Source organism: Branchiostoma floridae, chromosome 17, assembly GCF_000003815.2.
Source record: "Branchiostoma floridae strain S238N-H82 chromosome 17, Bfl_VNyyK, whole genome shotgun sequence".
Taxonomy (NCBI): domain Eukaryota; kingdom Metazoa; phylum Chordata; class Leptocardii; order Amphioxiformes; family Branchiostomatidae; genus Branchiostoma; species Branchiostoma floridae.
Genome location: NC_049995.1, coordinates 10,080,223 through 10,086,994, shown reverse-complemented (window position 1 = coordinate 10,086,994; position 6,772 = coordinate 10,080,223).

Below are 6,772 nucleotides of genomic sequence, written 5' to 3'. Positions count from 1 at the left end.
TTTTTGGTGCATGGGTGGGGGGTTGTTGCCTGTTGCCTAGGATTGACTTTGGGCCTTGTCGCGTTTGAACTTGACCCGGCAGGTCGAATTTTGTGTCCGGGAGGGGTGTTTCCGGAGTTATATCTTCTGAACGGCTGGTGCTGGCGCGATGATATTTGGCACATGTGTCGGCGGTGGCTGAATAATGCTCAATTTTGATTTTGGCGCCCTTGGTGCTTGAACTTGACATTTTAGGTTACCTTTTGTGCGGGCACGGGGCGTGCGCTGTATCTCCGGAACGCAAGGTGCCATTGTGTTGCCATTTGGTACGTGAGTTGTTTGTGGTGTCCTGGTGGTCAGGTTTGATTTTGGGCCTCCTAGTGCTTGAACTTGATACTGTATAGGTTGACCCTGTTTTAGTGTGGTTGGGGCATCCTCCCAATATCTGCTTGGTTTTAAAAACAGATTACGGTTGGGTGTAGAACCATCATCTGGCCTGGGCCACCTTCAATGTATCAGGTTACTTAGTGGCACTGACAGTTTGCCAGATGACGGGAGTGTACAAGATTATATATCTGTTGGTCAGGTATAATTGGAGTTTGCTTATTACTCTTTGTGGTGTTTCTAGAGCTGTATAGTACTGAGTTTTAAGTTCCGGTACAAGTTCCTTTACCCTGTTGGCAATCATGGTTGAACTTGAACTTAAACAGAAGAAGATGCAATTTTCTAATGTGGAGGAGAACTGTATAGAGTGTGGGCATAAGAGAAAGGTATGTGTATGATTTGTCCTGTGTTTCTTTTTGTTTCTTTGGTAATGCCATTTCCATACTGTATACAGGTAATTTTTGGGCTAGTCATATTCGCTTGGTTTTTGGGCCTGCTTAATCTATGGTACAGGCAGGGTTAAGTGGTGGAGGCTTAGCTTTGTTCTGTTTTAAATTCAGTATCGTTTGTTGCATTTTGTCGCGGCAAATATATGATGAAATTCCCCTTCTAAGCAACTGCTCATTGGTTTGCGGGGATGTTTGCTGGGTGTTTGCTTTGACTACAACAGCTTCTGAACTTTTCAAAGCTTCCATTGCCAGCAGCTTGCCATCTATAAATGGGATTGACAAGGACATTTTTCATAGTAAATTATGCTGTTATATAGTAAATTTGGCTTAGATACTACAGGAGATTTAGGTTTGGGTTGGATGGATTGAATGAAAATATCATACCACCCTGGGGACTAACTGTTGCTGCTCAGCAGCTGCATGGGGGCTACCACTATTCATGTTGTCTAATGTCTATGGAACTACAGATAAAAGTATCATTGGTCAAATTATGCGAGTAACATTCCGATGTCAAGTGAATAACATCCCAGAAATAAATCTTTAATGAATATCATTGGAAGAACACAAACCAAGGAGACTTAGCAGCTGCATTAGGTCAGTACATTGAAATAGGAAGATATTAGTATATCATGTGACAGAGTAACTACATGTGCATGGGCCATCTGAGACAAAAAAAGGTAGCGTCTCAACAACTTCAAAGTACTGTGGTTGGTTACATACTTAAGAAATCCAAAATAAGTAATGTTCATCCCTGTCCAAACTTACAAATTCAGAAAATGGAATTTCAGAGTCAGACTTTTGCATGGTGCACAACCAACACAGTAAAAAGCTCATTTTTCCAACCACGTACCACAGACAAAAAGGCAAAAATACACAATAGGTCTACAGAAACCCAATACATTTCATGCAGGCCTGAGGTCTACGAACTCTTGTTGGTTTGGATTTTACGGAAAATTGATTGAGTTTGTGTGTAAAAAGAGAAACATTATATTGTATAAAATTGGTGGAGTTTGCGTGTAAATAGAGAAACATTGTATCAGATAAAATTGATGGAGTTTGTGTATTAAAAAAGTACTATACTACATGGCCTCCTTTGACCAGTAATGACAACCGTAATTAAATCCTGATTGATATCAGCCTTATACAGCTTCGGCTACAGAAATAGAAGAGAAGTAAAGTAGAAAGTAAGACAAATATCCGGGGATTTTAAGGTAGTTTTGAAGTGCGCAGACTCAGATTGATGCATTGTGGGTAATATATTAAAGTGGAAGGCCCCTGAAAAGGCTCAAGTGAATCGCTAGGGGGCTTCAATTTTGACATATTACCCACAAAGCATCACCCCGCATTTCAAATTGTTAACAAGCTTGGGCATCAATGTTTTAATTGTACGGTGGAGAAACGTTAAGGGTTGGGATGTATACGTATTCAAAAGAACAAAATTGTGTATGTTTTTATTGTCATATACTTTTTGTAAGATATTTCTAAATGTTTTAAATGTATAGTGGGTTGTTCGATGCGTTTTTATGATGCTAAACCCGTTGCCGTGCGATTTCTTTTGAATTTAATGTAAAGTATACGACATACGAATGTTGTCATGTATTTTTTTTAACCAATGCTGCTATTAGGATTTTTATTAACTAATGGCCCAATAGCAAATCAATGCATTGCGTGTGCTGGTGTGGACTGTTTAGAATGTTAAGTCTTGTTTTTGAGCACTTGTACACGTTTTCAATATTGCTGTATTCGTCATCAAATGATGAGTGTATCAAGAGTATAAGCAGTAAGCAAATATGCGTCTGAATATAGAATCTATTTATGTCAAATTGACCCGAAATAAATAAGAAATGCCTTGGTGACTAACATGATTTGTTTCGTACTATTCATTTCATTTTGTGCTGAAGTGTCATGATTTCATGTCGTTTCAAGGTCTTTCGGATTCTTTCGAAAGAAAGATGAACAAAAAGAACTAGAGTGTGTCTAATGTGCTCTTACCTGATGGTACAGTAAGGAACATCCGTTCCTGATGTCTTTCGTTATAAGATAATACGAAAACGACTGAATGAGTACACATTATATCACATCCCATCACAAGGCTATGCTTTTCAGTATTCACGCTAGCCTGGTCCAGTGGAGTACGAGAAATCAGTGGAGCTTGAAACTCCTTTAGTGATGCTGTCATCTGCTGTCAAGAGCCCACTCAGTGATGTCTTATGTTTGAGGCTAGTTCCAAAATCCGCTGTTGGGTGTATTTGGTTGGGTGAAAGAAGTCCCCGTGTAACGTTAAGAAATTTTCAGTCTTGAGTTTATTGGAGTACCCTCGTATTATGATAACGGTCTTATATAAAGCATTAGAGGTGTTCCATGTGGTCTGCCGTGGGAGATACATATATGTGTGGTCTCATGAGTGACTGGCTTAAATGGTCACATCAAAGTGTTCTACACGGTCTCATGACAGTGTTATACATGATCTTATGACAGTGTACTGTACTGCTCTATACAGTTAGTTAGAAACCATATGTTCTCTAACACTGGAACCTGCAATTCAAACTTGGGTGTTGCTTGTATTATTTAACAGGACTATACATGCAATAACGAGTGCATAAAGGCATTTGATTCTTAAATTTCACACTCTGTCTTGGAGATATATATCATTCAATTTTTTCTTTACCTAGGTGAGCATGTACGGTCCATGTATGTCTAAAGCCCATGATCCCAATAAAAATACCATTGCAATCATTGGTAATATATTAGGCCATGTTGATTTGATTATACGGATGACATCCTCTGGGAACTCCAAAATTGATGCGAGCGAGCGAATAAAAAAAAAGTTTGGCCAAAAAAAAAGTTGCCTCCAGTATGAAATCAAAGTGGCCAGGAATGTTGAACATAGGACTAAACACACATAGTATGGAATACCAACAGTTAGGTGTAGGGACCAGTACATCATACGAGTGCAAGACAATTTTTTTTTCTTCTTGGACCAATCTGAAAAAAACAGACCTGGAAAAAAATCAGAGGAACAGGTTTCGCCAATTACAAAATGGACACACTATGTCGGCAGGCATTTGGGGCCAAGAAGACAACAAGAGCGAAGTCAAGTAGAGTTTATAGTCAATTGTACCAAGTTTCTACAGTCAAAGGTACAGAGACAGTAAGCCTTTATTACTTGGAGATGGGATTTTTAAATGCCAGTGGGAGTCCAATAGTCCACCAAACAGATTCCTTTGTAGCAAAACTGACCAATTACCATTGTTTTGAGTATTGCCAGTTCTCAAGTTTCCTCTGGATCTGAACAGGACCTGAATTTCTGTACTGGTACCTCCCCCTACCAACAGAATTTTTTTTTCTTTCTGTCCTTTCAGATCTTATTCTTTGAGTTTAGATTTATTTTGGCATTCTATGGCATTAGACTATGATTAATTATCTGTTTTCTGATACTTTTTTTTCAATCTACGGAATATTTGTGCTCATTTTACAGCTGCTTTGTACATTTAATTGTGTGGTGGAAACCTTTTTTTTTTTTGGAAACGGCCGAAAATTGGTGCGAGCGCGGATGTCATCCATATAATCAAATCAACATGGCCTTAGTAAAACGTCTATATTATCATGGTAATGATGTTACTTTACCCATACTACCCCGCGCCTCCCAGAATGCAACGGGATACGTGAAATAATAGTAATCCATGGTTAAACAACCGTGTCTTCTGTCATTGTCTTACTTTTGACCTTTGGTTCACCCTCCAAAACAACTAACACTGCTATCAAGTTCAGACTACATAAAACATGGCAAATAAAACACATGATTGGGTTTCCCAAATGCTATAGAGTGAACCAATGGCTGAACCTATATCTATAACACTTGCTATTGCAACAAAAACAAAGGGCAAGAATTGAATACGCGCAAGGTTAAAAGGTCTGTACTGGGATATACCGGGTACCTTTTGAGATTCAAATGAGGTTGAGGGGACATTGTTCTTTTCGTGTGGTAGGATACGTACGTCAAGTGTGCCAAAGGGGATTTCTAAGTCTACCCGAAGCTTCTAAGTTGCTGAAAATTGCCTTAAAATCAGGATGAAGAACAAAGAATTCCTTGGATTTGGCGTCTACTCGTCATTTGGATAGTACAGGTATGTTTAGTATCCTTAAAGATTGTGGGAAGATTAGAGTCAATGTCGCAGTCAACCGCGACAGACTGTTTCTCAAGGTCACAAAGTTAGAATTCCTTCAATCTAAACAAAACGTCAGTAAAAGGCGGCTAAACTTTCCCAAGCGTAGAGAAGGTTAGTCGATGTCGTGTGAGACATTTTGAGAGACAAAAATATCCGTATAGTGTACGTGACGTTAAGCACAAGGCGTGTGTGTGCAACCGTATTGGGGAAGTGTTCACGTGTACCAGAATGTGATGTTCATATGATACGCGACACTTGTTCTCTTGGCAATGATTCTGACTGGCTTAACGTTTGAATTTATCAATACCTGGTACAATATATGGTAACCACTATTACACAAAGTACAAAATAGGTGTATAGAATAAGACTTAACATCCTAATTAACATAACAAGAAGGGCTAACACAAGTCTTTGATATAAATAACAAGTTTTATTGCAAATTCTTGCCCGTGGGCTAATTACAGGTAACATATAAGATTCAAACAGTGTAAAATACAATATCACAAGTGTCTACTCTAGTCTAAAACTATTAAAAGCTAACCCTAGTTCCTGCGTTATTGGGTCCGACTCCTTTTTTGAAGACAGTGGAAGACGAAAGATCCCACCTTTTCTATTATGTGTGGGTTTTGTGATGTTAATTAAGAGAACTGTTTTCTTTTTGAATGTGAGGAAGTTTGTGTGGAATTTGATGGCCTCTTTGAATAGCTCTTCTCTTTCTTGATTATAGAAAGAGCAGTTTGACATAAAATTTGTTTTATAAGACCTGTATAGTGTCACAATCGAGTTGGGCTAATCATGAGTTTCATTATTATTTCTAATAGAAAACCAGTCTTTGATACATTTGCCTATCTTTGCATTATGGGAGCTGTGACATCGAAATATATATACGAATCTGTCTGTAGCCTCGAGTCTCTTGAAATCTGCTGTACTGGATTCGAGAAATGTGAATAGCTCATTACGTAAAATAGCGTATCTTAGTAGAATATTCCATTAAAAAGCGAAATTCGTCTTCAACATGCTTTGGACAGAAAGGACAGGACCTTTGGTCAGGGTCTACATTGAAGTATCTGCCTGTTTCAATATTCAATTTATGGCTACTGATTCTTAACTGAGTTATCGCTTTTCGAATTTCAAAAGTATTTATATCACAAAGGTATGTTTAAGTCAGTAGCAAAGTCAACTGTCGACAATAACTATGCACCTTTCTATCCTTGATTAGTATAATGGTACATTAGTTGTAATGTTTTAGCAGACATGAACAAGAGTTGTTTTCTTGTATTTAAAAAAATCATCACGGTTTCTGTTAGATGTTTGTTCAATGTTGCATCAGATTTTGCCTGTTGCATGCAATGCTTTTCTCACACAACAATTGAAAACTATAGACGGGGTATCATCCTTATATATACGCGAAAACAATCTTGTGTGATACGTTCTGTCGAGGTGCTTTCGTCTTTTGAGGAAGTCGATGAGTCGCACGGAAAAGGGAAGCACTTATTGAGTAATAAGTATTTTAGTGTAAATAGTTCTTGCAGTCACTATTAAGGTTCTATTTCCTGTACAGTCTGTGTGTTTGCGCGTGTGTGCCTGTGTGTGTGTGCGTGCTTGTGTGAATGTATGTTTGTTTTTTTTTGTACGTGTGTGTGTGTATGATGTGTGTGTTTGTGTATATGTTTATGTGTGTGTCACTGTGTGTGTGTATGTACGAGTGTGTGTGTATGTGTGTGTATATATGTGTGTGTGACTGTGTGTGTATGTGTGTATGTACATGTGTACGAATGATGTGTGTGTATG